The following is a 10082-nucleotide window of genomic DNA, read 5'->3' on the forward strand; positions in this document are numbered from 1 at the left end:
CGCCACTCAAGGAAAAATTCTGGCCTAAATCTAATAAGGTGAAAAATGGGGTAGCAGAGAAACATACAGAATAGGTGCTGAAATAGTAATTTTTAGGACTTCAATAACTCGATCGAGCACTTAAATTCAAAATTCAAATTGCTCTATCGAGTGTTAAAGTAACCCTTGATCATGTGGCATAAGTGGTTAACCAACGGCTCGATCAAGCCATTAAAAATCTAACCTGCCAGCGCCCTTACCAACTTTTACTAATGGTATTAATGGTGAGCCATACGGCTCAAGGGCTCGATTGAGCCTCTATGCTCAAAAAATAGTTTAGTGTATAAATTTGATTGTGCAAAAAAAAACATTGAACATTCTTTCATAGAGAAATATCAAAATGTGGAAATTACACAAAGATTCACAGCAAATATGGGAAAAGTGGTGATGTTTTTGTTGTCACTGCGCCCTTAGGAAATGAAGAGAATGTGGCTTACTATTTGATGCGATGCACACAAACGAAAAGTAGGTTTGTGAGATCATATGAAGACGAACAATTCACACACGAAATTGGTGACATGGTTGTGATGGGCCATTTTTTGAAAAGGTTAAAAAACAGACTGATCACATCATTTATAAAGATTTTATGCTTGAATCTATATCTTCTCAATATAGTCATCTAGTCACAACATCTTGGATCAATCTAATAGAAATGAAAACAAAGAAAGGTGAACCAAGGAGATCGAAGATGACAAAATCACACCATGAATGTATTATGGAGATTTTCATTCCCATGAGCCATTGTCGAGATGAGTAGATGATACAAACGGAAAGCCTTGAAGATGAGTCTATAATAGTCAAGTGTAATCTAATCTTGTATAGGAGATTTCAAATTTATGATTTTTATAATCTATAAATGTGACAATTGAATACTCTTATAATTTTGAATAGAGAAATGTTTCTCTCTTATCTAGGATGGATTCATAATGGTGTACATATATGTTATATAAGCTTTAGTTTCCTTGAGGTGCTTAATTTTCTAAAGTACAACAAATTTTAAGGAGGTGCTTTAAAATCAATAGAGATTTAGATTTAGATTTAATTTCAAGTGTTCATCTTAAATTGTTTTAAATTTCATGTGTATAGCATTCATGTTGAGCATGCAAGAAATTTTATAGATCTATATACATGTCATACATATTTGGTTTTCTACAAGATCCATTTCAATATGTAACAACCAACTTGATATATTATTTTACTTAAAATGTAAATTCAACAATCTAGGTTATGAACATATTGAAATATTTTTATGTTATTAATAATAAATATGTTATGTGCCAATTTGATATAAAACATGGAAATATTTACACACATGCTTCATATTGGAATGTAAAAAGTACAACAAATAATATATATATATATATATATATATACATACACACACACACACACACACACCATGTTATGACTATTAAGCTCTTTTATATAACCTCAAGAGAAATAAAATCGAATAAAACTTATTAGTAGTTTACATCTTGACACCTAAATTAAAATCATTGTAATTTAACATGTATTGATTATGCACTACCAGACACTTTCTACAAGCCAATATGACAACTAAAATTGCTATTTTGTAAAATTTTACTTCTTGAATGTTCTTGATTGAATGTCTTAAGATAAAAAAGTTGTTGAAATACTTGGATAGACAAGTAAATTTAGGAAAGTATATAGAATTATATAAACATATCATTAATTGTTTAAATTAACATAGATTGACTACATTAAAGATACTTTCTACAAATTCAATATTAAATTGATGTACATGATATATTTTAGTTCATTTTAAGTATTAAAGTGTCTTGCATCATAGTAATATTGTACTTATTTCCTTAGTCTATGAATTCAAAATTGTTATTTTGCGAAATTTTACTTCTTGAATGTTCTTAATTGAATGTATTAAGGAATTGATTGAAACATTTGATAGCCAACTAAAGTTAAGAAAGTTCAGAAAATTATATAAAATTATCTAAAAATATATCATTAATTGTTTCGTGGTATATTAAATTCCAATACATATGACTTCTATCATGTGCTATGACTAAGTTGTTGTCGATGACCTCAAAAGAAATACAATTTAATGAAAACAAGTTCTGAGTTGAACATTACTAGTTGAAGACATCTTTTAAAATTGAATTTAAAATGTATTTAAATCATATTTGTATATTTTAATCAAACCATGAATATATATTTTAGTTTATTTTAAGTATCAAAATGACTTGCATCATAGTCTAAAAGTGTACTTAATTTTTTAGTTTATTTCCCAAGAAGTCAAAATTGTTATCTTGTTAGCAATGCATGATAATAAACTATCCATATGAAAATATATGCAAATTACATTATACACATTAACTTCCACAGATTGAAATAATAAGAATCCATAAATTGAAATAATGTTCATGCATCCATAAATTATCTATGTATGAAAATATACAAAGTTTGTACATCACATGTGAATATGCCCTATGAAATGAGCCTGAAAATATACAAAATATCTATGATACACTCTAGAAAGTATCACTTCTAAAACTCTTACGTGTGTTCCTCTATGAAGAGTGAGCATCCATAATCTGGTACTGCAATATAACACATTCAAATTCAAGTTAATTGAAACATTATTTGTACAAAATAAAAAATATGGAAATAAAAGATTTTGAGCTATCCATTTAAATAGTTTTCTACTTGTGACTCAGTTGAGTGAAAATGGAAGTTAGGTGGGATGGGGGTATTATCAGCTTGGGTTTGGTGCTCCCCTACCTGTGGCTCAATGCATCCATAGCCAACAACCCACTCATGTGTCCACATAACTGCAACATTGACACCCCTCTGCATCTGGGCCTATGTACACAATGGCAAAGAAAAATTATAATAAGTCTAAGAATTGACTAACATGCATACATGTAACTTAAAAAAAAAATGTTGAAATCTTACGAATAAAAAAAATCACCTCAACTATTAGTCCGTGAGTGTTATGAGGTGGAGGTGGAGGTGGAGGAGATTGAGCCATGGAAACATGCACTAGAGGAGGCTGCTCTCGCTGGTCAAATTCCCCCTCAAATGACCTAAAAAGCTCATTTGTGTAGTTGGTTTTTCCATACATGTTATCATGAAATTATTAATATAAATATTATATATTGCAAACTTATTAATATAAATAATGTAAAATTTGATGGTAAGATTCAAAAATTTCGTATATATGTACCTCATATGTGTCACGTGGGTTGTGCACCCTCTAAGTGTCATGAATGGTATCATGACAGGTACATGCATATGACAAAAGTTGGTAATGTACTCTCTTGAGATATGAAGCATCATGTAATGGAACTAGTGGGCCATGAGGAAACGAAGGTGGTATGCTCATCTCTCAACACAATGTGACATGCACAATGGAAAATGTCCTCTGCATGCTATCTACAATGGTACACCTAGTCTCAATGCCAAGTTGTGATGATTTCAGTAGCTCCATCAGCATTACCAAACTCCAAGATGGTCATGGCAATAATCTTAAAGGTGGTGCTACATGCATAGGGTCCCTATGAGCCTCGACATGTTCATAACTATGTCCCAAACTAGGCCCATAAAACTTAGATCCAGTGTTGGTGTAATCTAGCCTCATATGTAGCACAAAATTTGTATATATATTCTTTGCAAAGTAAATGGGGACTTGGTCATGGTGGGATAACTGACCCTAAGATCCAATGAATCGATCATAAAAAAAGGGCTTGCATCAACATTCTTAAAATATTTTAGCGGAATCAGACTAGCATGTGCAACACAACATTCTGGAGGGATGTCAAACAACTCCTCATGAATATCAATGTTCTTGGTGGGGTCTTTCACCACCTTCCAAGCATGTGGGCCTCTAACCTCTATCCTCCTTATCCTATGTATGGAATATAGGAGGTGGCTTTGTGGGCCCGCCCTATCATATGTCTGAATCAACATGTTGATGTTATCCAGCATCAGAGGTAAACTGCACCTAGTAGGTGAAGTAGAAAATATTTTATCCAGCTTTTGTGTGATCCATGTTTGTTAGGCCCTAACATCCTGAATTGTGATATTGGCTATAGTGTTGTTCCATGAAGGGATCAACACTACACTTTGATCCTCGCCTTCACCCCGTTGAGGGTCTACAAACCATAAACATAATTTAATATATATAACAAACTAGAAGTGTAATAATGCATACATTAAATTCAAACACATCAATTAAAGACGTTTTGAAAATTAAAAACAATTTCAAGACAAACACATAAATTTTAAAGAGGATTTCAAATGCAAGATATATACCTACAACAGGTGAAGAAGGTCCACTATCTGTAACAAGATAATCAACAGAGACAAAAATACTACCTCTAACACTATGACATGTGTCGGAGGGAGGATATATGAGTGTAATAGACACTCTAGTATGGCTACTTGATATAGCTCGACCATGTATAACAGATCCCCCAACACTCTGATGGGTTGCGGTTGGGGAGTGTATGGGAGTTGGCTCTGCAAATTACATATACTACATTTAAATTAATCCAAGAAATAAATGTTGACATAGAAAGAATGTCGACAAGAAAACCATTTATAAACTCAAGTAGAATAATCTAGGCTAAAGTATTAAACTAAATAGAGTGTCCATTTTGATAAATTATCAACCAAGGTGTTGAGTTCCATGTAAACACAATAAAAAAATGTGATTGAAAATATAACTTACACTTTTTCTGATTTATAAGTAATGCATTTTATTCATAGAGCACAAATATCTAAATATATGTAAAATATTGAAATAAAACTATTTGCAAAATTAATAAAGCTTCATGCCAACCAAATAATCCATAAGACAAGTTCTTATAATGTTTGATTTTGACACATGACATGTACTAGGTGCAAGCACATGAAGGCAATGTTTCTGGTAAGACACACTACATAATGAAACAATATGGTACAAATTAGAAAAGTGTCAAAATCCTTATATATTCACTTTAAATGGACTTTTCATCATGGATTTAATGTATGTATCAATGATGCATTGTTTAAACTTAAACACACACACATATAGCTATTCTATGTTGCATTATATAGATAAATAAAAATATAGGAAGTGTAAGTTACAAAATCATTACTAAACTAATAAATTTAATAAGGGTGGGAACTAAGAAATATATAGTTGTTATGTATCATTATATTAAATAATTCTACAAATATGAGTAATGGAAACTTTAAGGAAAATTATAGTTTATAGATCAACTTGGGTCTTGAAAATGTTATTGAACATCACCCATCTTATGTTATTATGAAGAGCATGTTATGTTAAATAGTTACAAAACTATGTTAAATCTTATATATATGTGTGTGTGAGAGAGAGAAATGTTATAACTATAACTATGTTATATATACTTATATAGTTGTGTTGCATGCTCTGTTATGTTATATAATTATATATCTAGTTATGTTGTATATATATACATACATATATATATATATATATATAGATATATATATAATTTAATTAAATAAAAAAAATTTGTTTTGAATTTTGAATTTAGTTAATATTTTATTTAAGTACAAGTAATTTTTTAAATAAATCACTATATTTATTATTAAAAGATATTTAAAATATAAATTTATTTAATTTTAAAATAAAAAATGAAATAATATTTCTTATTTGATTTAGTAAAGGTCACCATGAGCAACCATATTCATTATGTCAATTTAAAGTTTCTAATTTATTTATTATTGGAGTTCTATAGTTTAATTGTTTTTTGTTTTGATTCTTTTTTTTGGGGTATATTTCTAATCAAATTTGTTCCAAATTTACAATGCATTTTTACTAACAAAAATTCACTTTTTTTTTTTTAATTTATTTCACAAAAACCCTAAAAAAACTTTAAAACGTAAAATAATTAAAAAAAAATTACCATAGAAAATATTTATAATAAACATGTTAATATTGTAGATAATGTATATTGTTATGTGAGATTTATGACTGGAGACATAAATATCTCCCCTAGGTTTGGCGGCTAACCTAGAACAACAAAATGACAAAGGACCCAATGCTTTCCTTAAAGTAAGTAGATGAAGGGAATAAACCTATTTAGAATTTGTCGTATGTTTTGCTCATTCTTTGGCTTGAATGCTCCAATCCTAACTCTAGCTGCCAAAAATAGAACCTGCACAACTAGACAACACAAGCCAAGAAACTATGAGATATATGTAGCATCACCTATCTACTTCATTCAATAGATCAACACAGTATTTAAATATATGAAACAACGACATCACATATAGGAAAACAAAGAACTCTTTGTATTTATATAAATGGAGTGAGTTACAACCATAAATAGGTGTCGACCTTATAGAAGAGCTCCTCTAGGTTGTTGACTTGTCCTTCCTTTGTCACTAAGTGTACCTCCAATCACCCCAAATTCATGAAAACCTAACTCTCTTGACAACAACATAAGGGTAGAATCACTCTCCAAAAGGCAACCTCTTGCATATGGAACATTGAAAATATATAGAGGAGTGGGGTAGATTGGGAGTTCTTATTCTTTTACCAATATTGGGATTGAGATCCACACTTGATTAAAAGAGCTAAGAATATTTACTATTAAGGAATTATAATTCCTTTACAATATTGAAACCCCTTTTGGAGTTTTCTCTCCAAAAATCTTGATGACTTGGAAGTTCTAATGCCCTCCATCAGACTCCCAAGGTAGAAAAAATTTCATGGTTTCCTAAGCATGAGTTTTTGTTGCTAACATCCTCTTAGAGCCCATACATAGTTTTGTCGTGTTTCATCGACTTTTTCATGTTGTATTGTTCCTTTTTGAATTCCAGTATAATTCGTCTTTTTCCTTCCTTGCTGTAAACCAGTTGTTTTCACATTGTTGTTGCTCACTATTTCAAGTGAAAATTTTCCAAACAAAATATACATCCATCCAATCATATTTTCAGCGTCATTCCACACTTGTAAAGTGTATCTCTGAACTCTCTATCTCACTTCAATCTATTGGTCGATCTTTATCTCCATGCTGTTGGCAGACACTTCCTCCTTTGAATTTGTTGTATCCTCCTTCATAACAACTTATGAAACTTGTTCACCCTAACTTTTTGTTCCACTTGCATTAGATTTATAATTTATAATCACTTATGTCGTTCCTGGATGCACATAATCAGTGTGAAGAATGAAAGTTGTGTTTTCCTTTGGCTCGTCATTACTTATTAGCATCCCATTCAAGTATTTCTCCTCCTCTTTGCTGAGAACAAAATTTGAACTCTCTTCTCCTCTATATTATTCTTTCTTCATGACAACTTCAAATGGTTGTTCATCATCAATAACACTTGTAACCATAAAAAAACCATCAAGAAAAACATAATGCTTTACAACCTTATTTGATGTCTCAAACATCAATTCTCAACCATCAATGTTATCTTCTCCATGATTTTCTCCTTGCTCATGTTCACCTTTGTGAACTGCCTCCTCAAACTCAATAACTTTGAGTTCTTCCTTCAACTTGTGTCTTGGATTTTGTCTCTGTTTCTTATCCCATAATCTTTCAACATGCCACTTAACCCTTTTTCTCAGGTTCCACTCATAACTTTAGTTCTCCTAATTCTGTTATAGAAACTTTGTAAGCACATTCAACCATTCTTTTATCTCAAAGAGTTCCCTCTCATATTCTTCATCACTCATTTTCCTTATGTCCCTTTGAATTCTTCAAATGACTTCCCATAGTCATACTCATCTTCCCCTTTCGTGAGCTTCTCGTTTCTCACTCTGACATGAAAATCACCTTTGCAGTAGCAGACCTCTTTTCTGCTACACACACTTCACCAAGCTTCTACTTTGAGCTTAGACTATAGGTATTCTTGGTCCCCTCGTCTAGAAACCCTTTTGAGAACTCCTTTCTCTTTAGGTTTTTGCAGACACTCATTTTCCTCTATAATAGTTATGCTAGCTATCATAATTCTCACCACATCCTCCTTCTTAATTGCTCCTACTTGTCATCAATATCCACAAATTAAAAAAATTAAAAATCAATTTACATGTCATTGTCTTGAACTCGTTCTAATTTTTTCTCCATACTTTTGTGCAAAAGTCTTTTGTTATCTCTGGATCTCTGACTTTTTCCTTCATACTAGACGCAAAAAATATTTCATGCTTTGACACCACTTGATACAGTGAAATTGAATTGACACCACTTGATGTAGGAAAATTGAATTTTCCTTCTATGTTAAGAATACCAAACAATGATATATGTTCTAGTAGTCACAAAACTAATAATCCATAATTTTGTGATAATTCAATGATCCAAAGTTTATTGGAATGGATTGATATGACAATCAAAAAAAAAAGTTTCCATTCTTTCCTTGAAATCAAATAGTCATATCACACTTCACATAGAATTCTTAGATTCACAATTATGCATGAAATCTCATTATTAAACTAGATTTGTATGTTCAAATGCTCAGAGGGATTCATTCTCTCTATTTACTCTCTATGTCCCGATTTCACATTCATTTAGCCATTAGCTTTGCCTATAGGCTTACAATGATTAAATACAATGTTAGAATAAAAGTGATTTTCTCTACATCCATAAATTATTATTGATTTATTCCCTAAAGCTCTCATGATTTATTCCATGAAGCTCTCATGATTTTCAATGTAGATTAGCCTTGCTTGATGCACAAAATCTTTCCTATCTATAGCTTTTTCTAAAACTATTCTATAATAATTAAAAGAATTAAAAGAATTATTTATTATTAAGTAATTATAATTCCTTTACAATATTGAAACCTTTTTAGAGCTTTATCTCCAAAAAGCTTGATGACTTAGAATCTCTAATGTTCCTGCATAACGTCTTAACGACCCGCAATACTTATGATAACATATCACTCACTGAATTCATCTTTATTCTTCTAAAAATTATACAATTTTTTTTTAACTACATCAAAAATTCCATATATATATATATATGTGTGTGTGTGTGTGTGTGTGTATATATATATATATATATATATGTGTGTGTGTGTGTGTGTGTGTATATATATATATATATATAATTATTTATTTTTATAAAGTAATTAGTATTCAAACCATCGTTGTGTCAAATATGAGTTTATCCTTTTTAATCCAAAACAAAATTATATTTATATTAATGAGCTATTATTAATTTATAAACTCTTTTTCCAATTTTATTTTAACTAAATATAATATAGAATTAAATAATAAAATTTTAAATATTAAAAAAATTGATCCGAATAATTAATAAATATAAGTTCAAAATAAATAATAATAATAACTATTGATAAAGATGAATTATGATGAGGATAAAGATGAACTGGATACATTACAACCTTGGATGGCCTCTCATGATCTACCTGCTGATATCAGGACTCGTATCCAGGATTTAGAGTACAAAAAGAAGGGAATACTTTATGTTTATGAATCCTCATGGCGCCTTAAAAGTAGGGCTCTATGGATTAAAGAGGGGGACAAAAACACGAAATTCTTTCATTGGTATGCAAATCATAGATGCAAAATAAATTCCATTTGGGAAATTTATGATGATGATGGTCAATGCTTTCAGTCGCAGGAGGATATAAGTAGGGCTGTTGTATCACATTTTCAAAAGGCATATGAACGTAAGGAGGGGGCCGATGTGAGTGAAATTTTATGGGCTGTGGACCTATACCCCACTATGTTCGATGATGATGATAATGAAAATCTATTTAAAGAGGTCTGTAAAGAGGAGATCTGGAGGTTTTAAAATCCTTTAAGGGGGACAAGATCCCGGGTCAGGACGGATGGTCTGTAGAAATCTTCACACACTTTTTCGACATATTTAAAAGAGACCTCCTAGATATGGTGGAGGAGTTGAGGATCATGGGGAACATCCACCCGCATATAAATTCAACATATATTGCTCTCATCCCAAAGTGGTGACCTTCTAATGTTTTCTCTGACTTCAGGCCCATATCTCTATGCAATCTTATTTATAAGATCATCTCAAAAACTACAGCCAGTCGGATGAGGTCTAAACCGTCTCATT

The sequence above is a fragment of the Pinus tabuliformis genome, chromosome Q (assembly GCF_031772625.1).
Source record: "Pinus tabuliformis cultivar Carrire ecotype Pingquan chromosome Q, CPIR1, whole genome shotgun sequence".
In the NCBI taxonomy this organism is placed as follows: domain Eukaryota; kingdom Viridiplantae; phylum Streptophyta; class Pinopsida; order Pinales; family Pinaceae; genus Pinus; species Pinus tabuliformis.